The sequence below is a fragment of the Protopterus annectens genome, chromosome 4.part0, assembly GCF_019279795.1.
Source record: "Protopterus annectens isolate FY-2018-M chromosome 4.part0, PAN1.0, whole genome shotgun sequence".
NCBI classification, from domain to species: Eukaryota; Metazoa; Chordata; order Ceratodontiformes; family Protopteridae; genus Protopterus; species Protopterus annectens.
Window position 1 is genome coordinate 1,569,304,479 of NC_056733.1, and position 19,142 is coordinate 1,569,323,620.

General features: G+C 34.9%; 1 protein-coding gene across 1 annotated transcript in view; it reads left to right on the plus strand.

Moving 5' to 3' along the window:
• Window positions 1-255: 255 nt before the first annotated feature.
• RNF145 (ring finger protein 145) overlaps window positions 256-19,142 on the plus strand; it is a 1,685,498-nt gene continuing 1,666,611 nt past the window's right edge. Inside the window, exon 1 of the mRNA XM_044069355.1 lies at window positions 256-338. The gene's annotated coding sequence lies outside the window, so the exon portion shown is untranslated. The remainder of the gene's footprint in view (window positions 339-19,142) is intronic.

Below are 19,142 nucleotides of genomic sequence, written 5' to 3' on the forward strand. Positions count from 1 at the left end.
AATGCACAGTAACACAAATCCTTTTATTTAACAACTAAGTTTATAAGAGTAATATTAAAAACATGCCCTTATTTGTGGGCCTTTGTCCCCATTACTTTAGGCTTTATCCACATTTTTTTTGCTCTAAGAGGTTGAGAAGTAGGACTTAAAATAAGTCCAACTACAATAACTTGTGCAGGAACTGTATGCGAACGATGTTAACCCTTTCACGTGAAGCTGCTGACGTCATTGTAAAAGCGCAGCATGGAAAGTGGAAGGAAATGGCTTTGACGTATAGTGCGACTGGCGAAATGCTGTAACGCAGAATACAAAACCATGGGATGTTGATTCACAGCCAGGCATGTTATTTGTTTTTTGTATATAATTTTCTTTTTTTAATATATTTGCATTTATATTTTGCTTAGTTTCCGTTCAGCTGACTATGGCTGTAAGCTTGCTGCAGGGAAGAACGGGTTATAAACAACACTTTGTTTGCTTAAACATCCCTTTTTACAGTATTGTCTGTGTGCCAGTGGAGGACGTTCACAATGTTGATGATGTCCCAGCTGTTTTTAATTGTTCTGCTTTTTATAATTTAGGACATCGAGTGCATGCGGCATACAGGCTTTTAAAAGTTGTCTAAAGAATGTGCTTTATTTTTGTAGTACTTGCTGATCTTGCGACAGTCTGCAGTATTTTAAGAATGTGATAATGGGGCCCGTTTATTACTGAGATTCCGCAGTTTCGCTTGCCGTGTTATGCAGATAAAAGGCAAATTACAAATGCAGCTGTTACTATATCATGCCAAATGAAACTGTTACTATATGTGTATCTTTCTTCATGTCCGGTCATTGGATCGGTTGTGCTGGTTGTGTAAGTGAATTTGATATATAGGCATTATGTTGATAGATGTAACGGCGCAGTGCTCTTAATGTTCCCAGGCTGGGATGTAGGCGTAAGTGAGAATGTACATATATTTTTTTTCTTTTTGACTGGTACAAAACAACCCACAATTTGTACATCACGATCTGGGTAAGAAACAGGACACGGAAGGTATATGGATTATGTAGATTGTAACTGTGAACGAGTTGCATTGGTGTAATTTGAAGCTGTTCAGGTGACCTCAAATCGTTATGCAGAATTGTTGTGTGACATTTGTTATAAGTGTAATTTGATGCACAACGTGGAATAACTCCTCAGGCAGGTGAAGTTATTTTAAAGTACTGTTTTTGATCATTGAAAATGCTGAGAGCCTAGCAAACATCAACATTTGCTTTTTGCTTTCTTTTGTATTTGCTGAGTATCCATCATCTGATTTCGTGTGTGTTTGTGCTAATTGCTTTGGTTCATATAATGTAGGAGAGTACTTCCTGCACTCCAAGATATGTGCATAAGTAAAATCAAGCAGTTGTAGCAGTGCATGGGAGGTGATTAATAACGTAAATGGCTGTGTCGATGTAAATAGTGCATTAAGAAGGTCATCACCGGGCTGCTGCAGCATATAAATTATTCTTTTTAAGGTCTAGTTTCCTTTGCCCTGGTGACTGTATAATGTTAGCACCCTGGAATGTGAAATTAGTGGTGGATAGATATGTGTACCATTGAAGTTTCTGCCTTTCATGAAACACACATTTAAGTTGAGATGAATTTGCACATAACAGAAAAACATATATATACTAGTAGCTGTTTCAGGTGTGATGACCATAAGTTATTTAATAGATGATCTGTTACAAAACTGCTGTCTTTTTCTCTACAAAGAACTGTTTGTAGTGCAAAGGTTAGGTGGAGCATACTCCTGTAATAAGTGGAAATAGAACAAGGAATCAGTTGTGGATGGGTTGCTATTCAGTCACAAGACTCACTTTTTTAACCTTTTAGTATGGTTTTGCAGAGTATGCATAATTTGCAGAGGAGGTACTGTGGGCAGGAGCATTAAGCTTTACATCATTGTGCCAGCCTAGTATCACCTAGTGGCATCTTGGAATTGAAATCATTGTGTCTTAGCTATTTCTTCCTATTTAGACTTCACAGGACATCAGAGCTAGTAACAGCTAAATAATATGTTTGCATTTGGAAGAAAAGAAGCTCTGAAGTGACCACGAGTGACACTTTTTTTTGGTACTTCATTTTGTAACTTAAATACACAGCAACAAGTTGTAGAATTTGTAGAAAAGATATATTGCATTGACAATTTGTTATGGTGAGGTTGCTTGGATGTGTAGGGAGCCACACCACCATTGATTGCTGCTGTTTTTGAAGGGTTATGTGGTGTAGATAATGACATAAGAGCCATGCATGCAGATTGATTGATTGATTATTCAGTCCTCCGAGACAAATTTTGATGATTTTTATATGATCATAATTTAGTAGTTTAGTACTAGGCTGACTGTCTTCTGGGTCATTTTAAACCTAGGGAATTTCCTGTTTGGTGTTTGGAATTAATTATCTCCGTGTTTAGATTAATCTTACACTTTCATGTATTATATTCATATTATCTTTAGTAAAATCATTATCTTGTTAAGAAAACACTGTTTATTCATATTGATTTGAACTGTACATTTAGTAGTTTATGTGGTTATGAGTTATAAACTTGCTGCTTAAAAAAAGTGAAGTAATAATGAAATCATCAGTGTGACATTGCTTTTTGTATGCCACTTATTGGATCTTAATTGAATCTTGGAAAATGTTGCTGGGGAGTTTGTTGAAAATTACAGAAAAGGAGTCAATCTTGGTAATGTCTTGTAAATCTGTTATTGTGTTGTCCAAGTATATTGCTAAAAATTGTGGATTATGTACTTGTTATTTTGGTGAATCTTATTGCTAAAATTGTCTTGATAGTTGGTGGCTAAATTGTTTATTCTTCTTAGAGTAAAATAAGGGATGTTTATGTGATTTAACTTGGAAATCCAAAGTGCTTTTTTAATTTATTATTTATTTTGTCAGTTTGGTGACCGGGGAAGTCCACTGGGCCAAGAAGAGCCTGTTTTCAGTGGAGGCCCAGGAACAAATGCTCCAAAAACACATTACAGACATACACAACGTAGCATAAACATTATTGTCAGGCTAAGAATACAGAATAATATATACATACATAGAACAGCATAAATTCAGCATACAAAGCAGTATAACATGATTGTTAGGCTGGGCATAGAGTACAGTACAGCCTGGGTAATATACAGTCATGAGAGGAGATACAGGTAATGGAATGTTGGTGTGAAATCTTGTATGCACAGAATTAGTTTTATTTATTTATTTACATTTGTTGACCGGGCTAGTCTAACTGGATACATGTCCATTTTCAGTAAAGGCCCGGAGAGAAAATCTCCAAGCATAGACAGAAAACTTATTATGCGATATTAATATAAAAAATAAGCTATTATGAAGTACAGATAACAATATTTGTGAAAGAAAAACAAAAAATATTGTGTGCCGAGTTATTTAGAGGGGAATGAACTAAGATCAAATACAGAAGAATAAACAATATTTGACAGAGAAAAAACAGAAAAGCAATACATTTTAAATAAAAATAAATAAAAATCAGTTTTGTCTTGATATAAGATAATAAGGTCATCCAAGGTGCAGTAGGAGACTTGTCTAGGGATGTATAGTGGGGTGTATTAGTGGTAATAGTAATGGTATGAAAAATAAGTGTAGCAGAGGATAGTAAATAAGTATAAGATTGGAATGGGAAAGAGAGAGTATAGAGGGGGGAGTTAAGTTGGAGAGAGACTTGGACAAGCTCATTTTAAAGATAGATGGGAGAACAGGTAAGATTTGAAGTTGTTATGGTTAGAAATATTGTGAAGGGGGTTGTATGAGTGTAATTGCGTTGACAGTTAATTTTGTGATGAATGTTTTTTAAAATGTTGCAGAAGTGGATTGCATGTTTTATGAAGTAAGTTTATTCTGTTAAGCACACATGAAGGCAGGAAAGGCATGAGTAACTGACATCTTCACTTTTCTTTCTTGTATTTTTTGTCTAAATTACAGGTGTTGGTACTTGTTGTTATCATAAGAATTATGATATTATCATACCACAGTAGCCACTTCTTCCTTCCATCTCCCTTGTTTTTAGGTGTGTTTTTTATGCCATGGTGTAGACATTTATGTTTTGTTATCCCTGCCCGTGTTCTTTCAGGGCTTAGCCTCCCTCTCTCTACTGGCAGGAAAGCTCTGAAGGGCTTCGTGCCCAAACTTGTCTTTTAGTTCACTCAGCTCAAGCTGCTTGACTGTTTGGGTGCATAGAAAGTGCCCTGAAGCTTTGGAAACTTGCTTGCTGTTGTGTCCTTCTCTCTCTCTCTCTCTCTCTCTCTCTTTTTTTTTTTTTTTGCAAGAAACATCTTTATTAAATTATCACTTATGACATAGACAGTCATGCTTTTATGTAAATGAAAACAAACCATATTGACACAATCCCAGTTGCAAGCAGTTTACATCACAAACCACATTGACATAGTCCTAGTAGCAAACATTATACAGTGCTTATAATTTACCCAGTCATTGTCAGTCAAACATAACTCATTCAAATCCTGTCTTCTTTTAAACCTCATTCCTCCCCATATGTATTTTCCCCACAATTTTTTTTGTTTATTTATTTAACATTTATTTACTGGGAAAGACCAACTTGGAAAAAAGCCAATTTTCAGTGAAGGCTCGGGGAGAAACACTCCAGATACATGTCTTTGTAACATGTGAGAAAACTGGAGTACCCAGAGAAAACCCACACGAACACAGGGAGGACATGCAGACTCTGCACAGAAGGCACTCCAGCTGAGAACCAAACCGGAGAACCTCTTGCTGTGAGACGAGAACGCTTCCGCTGTACCACTGTGCAGTTCCCATTGTTTCCCAAAGTAATTTGCTTCTACCCTTTTCTAAAAGATCCCAATTCCAGTTTTTCTTTTTGTTACTTTATTTATTACTTCTAGTACAGTTGGGCTGTTACATCCTTGGTGTAATGTAACCCATATTGCTATGGCTACTGTAGCAGTGATCATTCAGACATCTACTCTTATGGTAAGTTCATCTTGCACAACTGTACCTTTGATGGTTATAAAATATGTTGTGGTTGTAAAACACACAGACACACACGCTTATTAATTAGCCGTATGTTTTTAACTTGCTAGTAATGGCTGCAGCATTTGTAGATGTCCAGCATGAGCATTCCCTACTTTCTTTAAGTTGTTATATATACTGCTGTGTGTGTGTGTGTGTGTGTGTGTGTGTGTGTGTGTGTGTGTGTGTGTATATATATATATATATATATACACATTCAAAGAGATAGGGATAATGTGTTATATTGCTTCAGTATACATCCTTAAATAAAGAAAAAAAAGACAATTTATTTAAATTATTTTTCTTTGTTGATTGTAGAAGTCTGACTGGGCTAGGAATTGGTCTGTTTTCATTAGAGACCCAGGGACAAAAGCTCCAAGACACTCTAAAATGAAAATGTTGAAAGAAAAAAACACCATAACACTATTTGTTATACACTCAATAAGAACAAATTACATTTTCAAAATTATAGACTGTGAATTAAAAATCATAATTTGAGTTTAGGTCACAGTTCAAAGACCTATTTTGGAGTAAAGAAGTTCCTTGAATACCAGATGAGATAAGTTGCTGTGAAAAGGCCACCCATGATGTCATTCCCCCCTAGTGCTCACACACGTGAAAGCGTTAAAGTGTTTTGGCTTGAGGCTATATTATTGAAAGCTTGTGCCTAAGCAAAGTACGATGTTGGCTGTACTACGTAGATCATTGAATGATAATGCATTATATTATGGCATGGAGGTGACAGGCAAAATATGGTGAGAAAGTGTATAGAAGTGCTGACTTTTGTATGATAAGGTACTGGTGTACTGTTATTAGAAAATGTCAGTATCCTATACTTGTGATGTTTCATCCTGGGGTTTGGGTGCAGTGATTCAGTCTGAAATGCCTTCAGGTGTTAAAACCATTATTTCATATTTCCTAAAATACTTTACATTATACTAAATGAAGGTATTCAAAAATTGAGAAGGAAACATTTCCTTCTGTCTAGCTACCTGTCCTTGGTTGACCGAGTTAGCCCCTCTAGGCTAGTGGCCTCTCTTAAAGGGGGAACCAATGAGCACTTCCTGTTTCAGTTCCAGGTCCAGAGGTGGCCTGAAGTAACAGGGAGGCAGATGGAATGAGAAAGAGATAATGGAGTGGTGAGAGAATTGGAGGAGAAAGCAAACATTGAGACTAGAGAATGTGTCCAGGGTTCTGAGGGGATGTTTCAAAAGAAATCTGTTTGATGATCATGAGTCAGCAAATGATGGATATATAATTACAATCCCCTAACTGGGATGGTTTACTTAAATAAATGGTGATATAATGTAAGACAGAACATGAAGGAGATGTTTCCTGGGGAACATTATCGAGAAAATACAAAATTATGATGCAGAGACAGCCCTGATGAATAGTGGTGAGATAGAAAAGAAAACCTATGCAGATAAATTAAAAGAAGCAAAAAGGGGAGTAGCAGAAATAAGGCAGAAAAAATGAAAAATTGAAGTGTGTGGCAAGGATTCAAAGTAAAGAAGACAAAGAAACAGACAGGTATGAAGTGTAGGACAGTTTTGTAGCTCCTTTGGGTGTAAAAGCTCATGAGGTAAGAGCACTTATTCTTATTAAGAAACAGACATTTTGTGATATTATTTATATATGAGACTGATTTTTCAGTGGAAATTTGTCTTGGAGAATATGAAAAAAGAAAGACTGCAACCCATGGAATCTTTGTGATAAAAGTATTTAACAGAGAAAACAAAGAAAATGTATTTACAGTTTCGAACAGAGTTGGAAAGAGAGACTTTGAAAGGACATTTGAAAAAAATTTTTAAGGAAGTACTGGACATTGCAAAGGTTTGTGATAAAAGGGGTTTATGGACTGATGGAGGGGATTGTAATATTGTGTTAAAGATAGAAAGGAAAAGTATACATATACCAAGCATGATAAATGTGGAGGGTAATAGGAGTATCATAAAATACTGTGGACAACCCTTTTTTTTGTGGAAAAGGATATTTGATAAGTAACTATAATAAAAGAAAATATGTACATATTTGTGGGAAAATGGGACATGATGCAAAAAATGTGAATTGAAATGTTATAAATATAACAAAATTGGACATTTATGGATGGACTGCAAAAATGAAAATAGGAATAACGAATAAGAAAATAGAGAAGAAAATGAACAAAGATGAAGACATTTTAGAAATGGTAGAAATAGAAGAAAAATTAGATGAGAAAAAATAAAGATGACATAGAAGGTTCTGAAAAATGTGATGAAGACATAAGTTGTGAGTGAATAAAATTAAAAAAAAAACAATTCTATTGGTAAAGTGTAAAAGACAGAAAATGTAAAGGGATAAGTACAAAAGGAAATGTATAAAAAATAATTTATACTGCAAATGATTGGGGGATGGTATAATGGTTAATGTGTTTTACTCACAGACACAAGGTACAATGTTTGATTTTCACCTTTGGGAGGGAAATGAACTAACCTTAGAATGGCCTATTAAAAAAAGTTAGCCTAGTAATTAGCTATGAACTTGTGAAACCATGCATCTAAGGGAAAAGTGAACAGTTTAGAGTGCATTCTGTAAATAAGAATAGTATTAAGAATATAGTAAGAAGAATAGGGATTTTGGGATGGTGTGTTACATGTAATGTAGATGTAATTTAGACACAAGATTTTTAATAAATGAAGAAAGATTACAAACACAAGAAACTATGGGGAGGAAAGATAATCTGGAATTTAGGAAATGAGAGATGTTTTGGAATAGCCATATTCTGTAGAAGTGCAGTAAAGATAATAGATATAACTTTATCAAAAAATGGAAAGATTAACCGTTGTAGATTTAAAAAGAAAAAAAAATAAATGTACAGAATTATAACATTATATGCTTATACTAATTGTAAAGAAAAGGCAAGCTTATTTCATCATATTTTAGATTATCTAGCAATAAATATTATTAAAAACAGGAGACTTTAATTGCAATTTTAGGAGGTGTAAAATAAAGGAAGTGTTATAAGAAAAATGTTAGAAGTTCTAAAATGTGGTAAGATAAACTTTGGGAAAAATTCATGGACTTAAAAGAGGTATTTATAGAACTGAAACAGATTTATTTAATAGTATCAGAAGGTTTAGTTATAAAAGGAGAGGTAGCTGAAACGGGAATTTGATCATCTTGCAATATGGCTAGAGATAAAGGAAACAGAATTTTATAAAATAAAATAGGCAAAGGAATAAAAAGGATAAATGCGAACGCATGGAATGAAGAATGTGATCGGTGGTACAGTTGCGGAAAGTTCATATTACTATGAGAACATGTTATAAAACGTAGCCTAAATGGTAGATAATTAAGGAAAAATATAAAATGTTTTTTTTTTTTTTGGATTGGCAATATATGAGAAAAGTAGAGAGAGAAAAATATAAAAGAACGTAATGCACTGGAAGATTTAGAACATAGTAATGAAAAGTACTTTGACAGAAAAAAAGGATTACATGAAAAAAAAATCAAGAAAAAATATAAGAACTGTTATATAAGTAAAGGTGTTATTTACAAGAAAAAATGAGAAGTAGCATCAAGTTACTTATTAAGCAAATTAGTACAGGAAGATGGTTATGTAATGAGAGAAATAAAAATGTAAAAGGAGAAATAGAACGGACTCAGGAAAAGATTATGAATTAGTGTAGTACAAGACATGTTTAAGGAAAAAATTAGTGGAAAAAACATAGAAAGTAAAAAAAGTTAACAGGAAAAGAGACTACAGAGTTGGAAAAGGTAAGTTCTTTAAAATAAGCTATGTAAGGTATTAGGACAAGTAAATACAGATTTTGCTGTATGACCAGATGGAATAGTGTATGAAATATACAATATGAATGAATGAAATGTAAAAAAAATAATAAAAATGCAAAGGATTGACAAAAAATATTTTTAAAGATTTTAAATGAATGTTTTATGTTTAAAGAATGATGTACTGGAATACGTGCATTAATATGGATGGATGAAGGAGGATTATAAAACTGGAGACCAGTAGTACTGAGTAATAATGGCTATAAGATATTTATGAAAATAATTCAAAAGAGATTTGAAAGTAAAATGGAAAATATGGAAGGTTTGTGTGTGTGTGTGTGTGTGTGTGTGTGTGTGTGTGTGTGTGTGTGTGTGTGTGTGTGTGTGTGTGTGTGTATATATATATATATATATATATATATATATATATATATATATATATATATATATATATATATATATAAAATGAGAATATGTAATATATATAAAACCTGTATATTTATATCTGTGTATATAGTGTAAAGAGGAAGACTTGCCAAGCATTAATGATAGGGAAATTGTGGATTATATTACAAATAAAAAGACCTTGACAAGGAATTTATTACAATTGGACATGAAATCTTATGGGTACTAATGAAGGAATATAATTGAGGAAGTTAGGAAATTATGTATGTCAGCGTATAGTAATAATAAAGTAAAAATACATGTAAATGGCTGATTAAGCCGAGGGGTACATATAAAAAGTGGTGTAAGACAGTTGATGACCAATGAGTTGTATATCCTTCGCATTAATTATGAATTTGATAGTATGTGACTTAAATTACAATATGAAGGAGCAGGGTATATAACACCTGGAGGGTTAAGAATTCCAATTCTGTTAACATATGTAGATGACATTATAGTAATTGGAAAAAAAATTGGATAAAAGCAGTAGTAAGTTACACAAATAAGTGCCCAGAGGTGATTGGGGTGGCTTTAAATAAAGAGAAAGGTAAAGGTTTTGGTGATGTGGTAAGGATAGGGGGTGCATATATTACAATGAATGAAATTTCTGTGTTTGGTATAAATTTTGGAAGTAAAGATGTAAGTAGAATTCAGTGGGGAAAAAAGCAATAGAAGAAATAAAACAAACCAGTCTCTTTCTACAGAACATATAAACTATCATTCAGAAAAAAGGCTTATTTGATAAATTCAGTACTGATGGGGAAAATAACATACTTAGCAGTAGTATTTATGCTGTCAGCAGTATTTGAAAAGGGATTATCACAGATATTTTTTTTTATTTATATGGGGTTCTAGACTGAACCGAGTAAAAAGAGGAGTTTTGAATGTAAGTAAAGAGGAAGAAGGTTTAGGGTTAATTAATCCATTGGTATATGCTGCTTAAATTTGAACCAAGTGTTAAAAAAGGATAAATGGGGAAAAAAAAGAGAGCTTGGTAATAATAATAATATCATATAAATATAAGTGATACATGTGGGGATATGGTAAAAAAGGAATAAAAGAGAAAAATAATGTTTAAATGAACTAAAATGTTAGAGAAAAAATATTTTTGTGGAAAAATAAAAAATGATGATATAGAAAAAGATATTACATTCTTATGCCATACTTTTCTATGTAAAACCACAGGAAAATCTAACAGATGAAAAAAGTAACACTATAAAAATAAGAAACACTATAAAAATAAGAAGCAAGTGGTGTAACCAGAAAGTCAGATGTCAAGATATTTGTGGAGACTGGTGATAGATAATTAACCAGTAAAAGGAAATATGCCATAAAAAAGTGAAAGAAGAAGAAACTACAGAACATGTGTTTTTGAAATGTAAAAGAGTTAAGTTATGGAGAGACCTTTATAAACAAGATTTTTTTAAAAAGTAAAAGAAGTGCATAAAATAAACACGAATATTATGAGAATAGAAGTAAAGAATATGTCAAAATGATAGATAAAAAAAGTTTTATTTTATGTCTAAGGGGTATATGGAATGAAAGAACAAATGAAATGATGTTTAATGGATTTTAGCAACAATATTGAGTAAAAGCAGATGTGGTTATGGAAAAAGGAATGAAAATTTAGTATGATTGTAAAGGAAATTATGAATATGTGTGTATAGATGTGTATATTTGTAAATGTTTGTAAATATGTTGTAAATAAGAGTTTTTTCGTATGTAAATAAAAGACCCTACCCTTTTGATAAGTGCCATGGAATGTTTTACATCTACCTGAGCTACCACCAATGCAAGCAGTGGGACCGCGTTTTAACGTCTCATTTGAAGGATGGATTATTAAATTTTTTTAACGTTAATTTTTAGAGTAAAGAAATTCCTTATGTTCATTTTTCAGTAGAAAGGTCACATTGTCTACTGATGGTAAGCTGGAGACAAAGTGGCATGTTTAGTAGCATTGTGTTCTCACAGCAACAGGTTCTCCACTTTGTTTCTTGGCTGGGGGAGCCTCCTATGTGGAGTATACATATGCTCCCTGTGTTCATATGGGTTTTCCATGGATAATCATTTTTTCCACATCCAAAGGCATGCAGTAGATAAATTGTCAGCTCTGTATTTTCAGTTGTTATGTGTGCAGTGTGTTTGTGTGATACAGAAGAAATGGTTTGGCAATCTGCTGTCATTCCCTGCTTGACTAGTAAACTCTGTGGGTAGTATTCCTGTTAATGGAGATGCTATACGAGTCCATGACAGCAATGGATGGACTGACTGCAAGATTGTGTTTAACATAACTTGTTGAGAACAAGAGCAACATAAAAGCAGCAGCAACATTTCAGATTTGGGCTCCATTGTTATTCTTTTATGCTAATAGGGTATAGCATTACATTTCCAAGAGCAGTGCCAGTACTTAACTGGCTTTCAGAAAACATTCTGTTAACCAGAAATGTCGATATTGTCGCAAGGGCATCACAGAAGTATAAATGTTTTGACAGAGACTAATTTCAAGACATTCCTTTTGATTCATAACTAGTAAAAATGCTTTATTTCTTGTGATTTATGGTTTCATGAATGTGGAAATCTGGAAAGTTAGTTCACTCCAGCTACTTTGGTTTGAAAATGTTTTATCAAAGGAGAGATGCATTTCTAGTTGTGTCTTGTGGCACAGTCATGTTTAGACTTCTGTAAGCTGAAAAAAGCTTCACTGAAGAACTGTTAGGAGGCCAACCTGGTTGTTAAAGTGACAACACTGGCTAGTTGGAAAGACTGGTGGCTAACTGTAAATAAAGAGACTGAGGAACATGCAGAAGGCTTTTGTGCAGTGTCAGATGGAACAGAAGATGCCAGAACAAGCACATTTATAATTATGGGAATTTCCATGTGACCTTTAGAAAATTTTGCACTTTGATTTTGCAGGATTGTTTATATTTAACATACTCATTATAATGATGGAAGTATATCTGAGGCAGCTCAAACTAGTTAAAATTCCTGAAATTATGTCTCAGATTACTGCTCGTCTGAAAAGAATTTTGCTGCTGGTGGTCTACTTTAACATAATAACACTGACAAGAAAAAATAGTTTATATCAGAAGAATAGTTTGGCTAACAACTAAACATTAAAGCGTGTCAGGGTTTTGCATTTTATAGACATTAATAATACCCCCCAAGTGTTAAGGGTACTGTCTTTTTTGATTTTGCCTTGCAGTGACCTTTGTTGGTCCTATAGTATCTGTGTAATGTACATCTCTAGGTTTGAAAAGCCTAATTTCATGTTGATTCTTAGGAAATGATTTGAGTTTCTTTCCAGTAAAGACTTTGTTCTCTGGTGACTAAGGGCACTCAACCTGGGTGATGTGAACTCTGACTTAAGTATCTGGGAGTGTGGAGTATCTGTACACATGCATCTTCTGAGTACCTTACTGCTTTTAAAATGAGCAGCTGTGTTTGTATGGACATTTAAGTTTACTTCGCCTGTTTTTTTCATAGTAAAATCTTTATTAAATCAAAGAAAGAACACAGTGTTTAGGGAAAAAAAAACATTTACAACACAAACCATGCCGTCTGTACTTTGTTATTATTATTAAAACAATATATAAATATTGACCTTCAGTAATGTGATACACTAACATATACACACACTCACTCCCACTTTTTTCTAAATATATGAATGTATTTCCATATCACGTGAGTATTAACCATCAGTTCTTAATGGTCTTCTCTTAGTTATACAGTCCTTTTACTTAATTTTTTTCTCTCTAGAGAAAGTCAGGATATAAACTAATCATTGTTGTCTTCTTACTGTTAAGATTCAGTCTGATTGGAATCTCTTGGCCATTTATTTTTATCCTTAGTGGAAGTTGTGTTGCTTTCCATTTCCCTGCTATTGTTTTTTTTTTTTTTTTTTCACTGCTAATATCATCAGATTAAATACACCTTATGACAGATTTTCTCTCTCGCTCTCTTCCTCTCTCTGCAGTGATAATGATTAACATAGTCATGGTTAGCTCTGCCTTTGACCATATAAGTTTACACACATATTCCAGGTCTTTCTTCAGCTCATCTAGCTTTGTTCAATTCAAAAAATATGCTTCTGATTTCCTGCATGTCCTCTTTCACATCTTTTCTTTTAACAAGTTGTTCCAGTAATGCAGTGCCATAAGACATTATTGTAACACAGCTGTACCTTAAACACATACTTAGGTGCTGGCAACAGTCTCTGAAAGTAGTTCCCAGGTAGAGCAACTTCAAGTCTCCTCTGTCATGTTGTCTGCAGTTGTGGATGATGCCTTTTGTCAGAGATGTTGCTTGGGTCTGTAAGCATCATTCACAAAGGGCAGGCAGTCTCTGCCCGGTCTTTTTTCTGCCCTCTTTTTATTCATACGTTATTACTTCATTCAGCAAACCTGTTCTGTCTATTATAAAACGTATGTTCCCTATGTTCTCTGCCATAAAGAAACTTGCACATTAAATAAGAATTTTTTTTCTGCTGTTAAAGTAGCAGCTTGGTAGCTGAGCATAACAGTTTTTACAGACTTTTACCAATACTGTTTCCACATGTAGACATTGTTTGTACCACTGTTGGCACATGTTTTCAGTGTTTTGGGCCATGTGTACTCATTTTAACTGGTGAAAGCCACTACTTTGTGTTACAGTATGTACATTATACACACACTCACACACCTATGTGTATGATATAGCAATAATTCTTTTTGTATCCTGCTGCATTTTTGATGTACTGTGCATGTGCATGGGACTTACATTATCACACTTCTGCAGTACATCAGTGTTATGGAAAGGAAGCAATGAAGAAAGGAAAATCTCCATTTCTTTCTTTCCTTTTTAAAAAAAGTTTGATATCCAGATAGTTCGGAGGTATGAAAGAGACAGAGCAGATACACAAGGAAAATCGGGTACTTTTTTTATGTTTTACATAACATAAAACTGCAGTGGTGGTGCTGCAGTAGCATTGTTGCCTCACAGTAAGACGTTGTCCTGTTCGATTCTCAGCTAGAGCGTCTTCTGTGTGGAGACATGTGCAAATGGGCATACCTTCGTTGAAGGTTGTGCGTCAGGGCCGGCAACTCGGCACGTAAAAATATATTGCCAATCATTAGCGGACCAGAGTTCTGCTGTGGCGACCCCTAACCAGGAAAAGCCGAAAGACACAACAATAACAACAACCTGATTTTCCTTGTATTTCTGTCCTGTTTCGCTTGCACTTTTAAACTGTCCGGATTTCAAGTTTCATACTTTTCGACCTGGAAAGTGGTAGCATACATTAATAGAAGAAAATCCAGGCAACCTGACTGTTTCTGTTGATATATGCTGGATTTTATAGTGGGCACGGTGGTTGGGCTGACCAGTCAGCTTGCACTTTTTTGAATGTTAATGGCTGGTCATTGTATAATGTATGTTAACTAAACAAACACACTGATTTTAAGAAAACAGACTAAAACACTATAAGAGTAAAAACCATGAGGTGTGGGTGGAAGGAAGAAAGCCAGGAGTCCCATGGAGATCGAAGCAAACTCTTTTAGTAAAAAGAAGAAAATATATATATATTTTTTTTTTTCAAAGGTTGCATCGTTTTAACACAGGATTAAATCATTTTAAGCTCCTTAGTTCGTTTCAAGGTTGAACATCTTCAGAAAATGTTTAACATTAGAAGCTGTGGGGTTGAGACCTACCTTCTCCATTTGAGGACCTGCAGCTCTTCCAAGGGATTCAGTTGCACAGGGATTGAAATAGTCCCAAACTTTATTGGTGACACACACTCCCTTCTTGAATTAGAAGAACTCAGATAGCAAATCCTCCTAAGGGCAGACACATTTCCGGGCTTAAAAGGCTCCCTCAATGTTAAATACATACTCAAATGGAGGAGGTGGGTCTCTGCCCCACCCCCTTCCTTCCCTAATAGTCTTTTAACTTAGTTCAGCTTCTAATGTTAAACATTTTCTGAAGAAGTTCAACCTTGAAATGAACAAAGGAGCTTAAAATGATTTAATCCTGTCTTAAATGATGAGACCTTTGAAAAAAATGTCATGTTTTTAATAAAACCATTTGCTTCGATCTCCATTGGACTCCTGGCTTGCTTCCTTACACCCATGTTTCATGGTTTTTGATCTTATTCTATCATATATACTTGTGCATTCATAAACTGTCACCACTTTTTAATCTAGTACCACATTTATTTTGTCTAAAATGTTTCCTTCTGTGCTGCTTTGCAGTGAGAGGTTGCACAGATTCAATGTTTGACTCCTAAGCCCCGCAGCTCCCCCTCTTAATCTTCAGTTTTTGTACTGAGTTCTTAGACTGTTAAGCTACTTTGTAGGATTTAGCCAAGTATTGTCAGCAGTGTGATTGTAGAATGGATGTCTTTTTCATGTAGATACTTTTTCTTACATATGTATGTATTTACTTTGAGAGGCAAGTCATTTGCATTCTTCTCATTGCTATTGGAAAATAGCCAAGAAATAAAGTAATTCTTGCAGCTGCAGTAAGAATTCATTTATTAAAATGCTTTCTACAGCTGTTTTGAGATGCAAATGTTTTGTTCAGCTGGTTTGTACTACTGCTGGTGTGAATTATAAAGAACTGTTGCTGTGTCTGTTTACTGGTTACTTATTTCTATTCAGTACAGAAATTGATGAAATATGCATCCTGTTACTTGAAGAACTGATAAAATATCTAGCAACTGGGGATACAGGGACTTGGCTAATGCATTTTTAAAATGTTTGGTGGTATACCTCTCAACCTTTCAGCATTAATAATCCTGACGCTTGTTGCAAAATTAGAGTAGAGGGGCAAAAAGACGTTCTTTACTTGTTTTTCAGAATAGAAGATTTCATGTTGGTAGTGATAATGAGCCTTTGTCAAGAGGCTTACTTCATTTATATGATAGTAATAATACACACACACACATACACACACACTTGTGCATGTCCATCTTTTACAGAGAAAATCAGTGAGCAAAAATAGTAGCATTGTGTCCGAGTTGTTACATTTCAGAACTATGGTTGGTGGAATGTAACCAAGTGGCATAAAAAATGACATCTAGGTGATTGATCCTCAAGACTGCAGGTTTTCTTTTTGATAATTTCAGGACATATTAATTTTTGTGTGCCTGCAGTGGAGCCAGGGCCTGCAGATGTTGTTTATAGTGCATTGCTATGTAATAAGCTTTCTACATTGTTGGCATGTACTTATGTTGCAGTCTTTTTTAAAACCTTAGTTAAATTTTTACATTGTGGACATTGACATAGGTACACAAAATACTAGGAAAGAAAACAAACCATAACAAACTTTAATTTTCATTCATTATACAGATGTTTTCTTTTTAACAATTATGATTGATGCCAACATTACGTAAGTTGCTAAATTCCTGCCTTTCTTTACACCTCACGCCTCCTCGTAAACATTATTTCGCATTTAGTTTGCACAATCCTTTTCTAAATATTCAATCTCCTGTTATATCTATTTTATAATAGTCAGTACTTCAATTACAGTTGGTTTAGATTTTGATTTTCAGTTTCTAGTAATTGCTTTTTTTATTTCAGCCAACAAAATTAAATTTAGTAAGGCCTTACCATATATGGGCAATTCTGACTTTATATCCCAGCTCAGAAGAATCGTTTCCTTAGTTACACCCATTTGCACCACCGACATTTTTCACATTGAATTCTGTAGGGAATTTTTTAAATCTGCCAATTCATTACATTCCCCCCAAAAAAAAAAAAACATTCCCAGTTACCTCTTTCTGTCTCGCTACACTTCCAGCATTTGCCATCTACCCGAAAAAAATCTGAAGTTTGCTTGTGGTATAAAAATACCTATGCAAACACTTCCAAACAAAAATTCTATACCTTTTAGACTTGTTGCTTACTTGGGAAGGATGCAGCTGTCCTCCCATTATTTCTTTGTAAATAACCTTTGAAATCTCTCTTCCCCATTTTTTCTAACCTTCTGTGATTGCTACCATGCAGTATTTATATGTCCTATTAATTGTCCCTTTGTAACTCCACCAGAGTTGATCTTTCACGTGACATTCTCCTGTCCTTTTCTTTTTACCTGTATTCTGTTCAGTTCCTAGTATGGAATGCAGTCTCTAATTTGCAGTTCAAACTTCTGTTTAGCCTCATTCTACTTCATTACCTTTCCACCTCTAGTTTATTTTCTCCCATTATGTTGGTTCATTCTTTACCCCATGCTGCCATACCCATTGGTAATATCTCCTTTCTTTATTACTGTGTTGGCTTGGTTCTTAGAATACTTTCTGCTACGTTATAAATGTAATTTTCTGTCTGGTGGAGGACCTGCATCCAAAGTCCTCCTCTTTCCTTTCTTCTCACCACCCACTGTTTTATCATACTCAATTTCTACATATATTTGTAACATTTTCTTTGTGTTATGTATATGAGTTTTAACTGCAAAGCTCTAAAGTATCCCTTAAAATCCAGTATTATACCATGATCCCCCCAAAACGTGCACGCTGATTGGCCAGCGGTGCCCGTTGTAAATCGAGTTATACTAATGGAAAAAGGTCCGGTCGCCCGGACTTTTTTCCATTAGTATAACTCGGTTTTTAGTATAACTCGGTTTTTAAAAAAAAAAAAAAAAAAAAAAATCTCTTGTTTTCCCACCTTACTGAACTAGAGTAGTCCAGTTTCAGAGTTGCTGATCCCTGGGCTTTGTTTTTAGTTCCTGTTACTGATCCATTGCCTTATTAGGAAGGAGGGAAGTTTCTTTGCTTACCAGTGGGAGTGGGAAGCACTGAGCAGCCTTTTTGTCCGAATTGGTGAAGTTTCAGCCAGAAACTAGTAGTCTGTTGGTCGTTTTGGGCCAATTCCTAGCTCCTTTCAGCCCCTGCTATAAAACACGCTAACACGTGTTTTCCAGCTTGTACCAACTCTGCACAGATCCTCGTGGTGGCCTGCAGAGTGATCCAAGCAGCAGAGAGCTAAAGAGTGACTTTCTACCAGATATAAGTATTTTTGTGGCTTTCCCACTGTTATTAAGCTAGCGACTGCATTTCGCCTGTTTTACTGCTACTTTAAGTGATTTCTGCATTTTACACTGTTTATTGCACTTTAAGTTACTAATTGTTGCAAATTGTTTCTGTAGGCTACACACTAAAGTGCGCTAGCCGATTTACAGCATTTATAGCATTTACTGTCTGTTTTTTTCCTTATCTCTGTAATAAAACAAAAAATCTCTTGTTTTCCCACCTTACTGAACTAGAGTAGTCCAGTTTCAGAGTTGCTGATCCCTGGGCTTTGTTTTTTAGTTCCTGTTACTGATCCATTGCCTTGTTAGGAAGGAGGGAAGTTTCTTTGCTTACCAGTGGGAGTGGGTAGCACTGAGCGGCCTTTTGTCCGATTTGGTGAAGTTTCAGCCAGAAACTAGTAGTCCATTGGTCTTTTTGGGCCAATTCCTAGCTCACTTCAGCCCCCTGCTATAAAACACGCTAAACTGTACTGCTGATCTAACCAGCATATCCTATAACTGAAAAGTTCATCTCTACTTGATTCCCAAGTAGACTATTCTCTATCTGTAAAGCCTAGCACTTACTCCTACAGTACTTGCACCTTGATAAAGCACTCTTATTATAGATAGTACCCCTCCAGCCCAAAACCCACTTCCCCCCGAGTCCTTTGAAAGTTCTTTATCTACTACTTCTAGTATGTCGAGGGATCAGTTGCTAGTGTCCTCTCCAGCTCAACTGGTGAACCTGGGAATATTGAGGCAATGTTACAATTGCCTCATGTACACAGACAATCCTCTCCTTCTCCCACAAAACACAAATACATGCGAGAGATGCAACTATACGGCCAAACTGGAGGCTGAGCTCTCTCAACATAGGACTGGCAAGACCAGACAGGAGGAGAAGGCAACCACACACA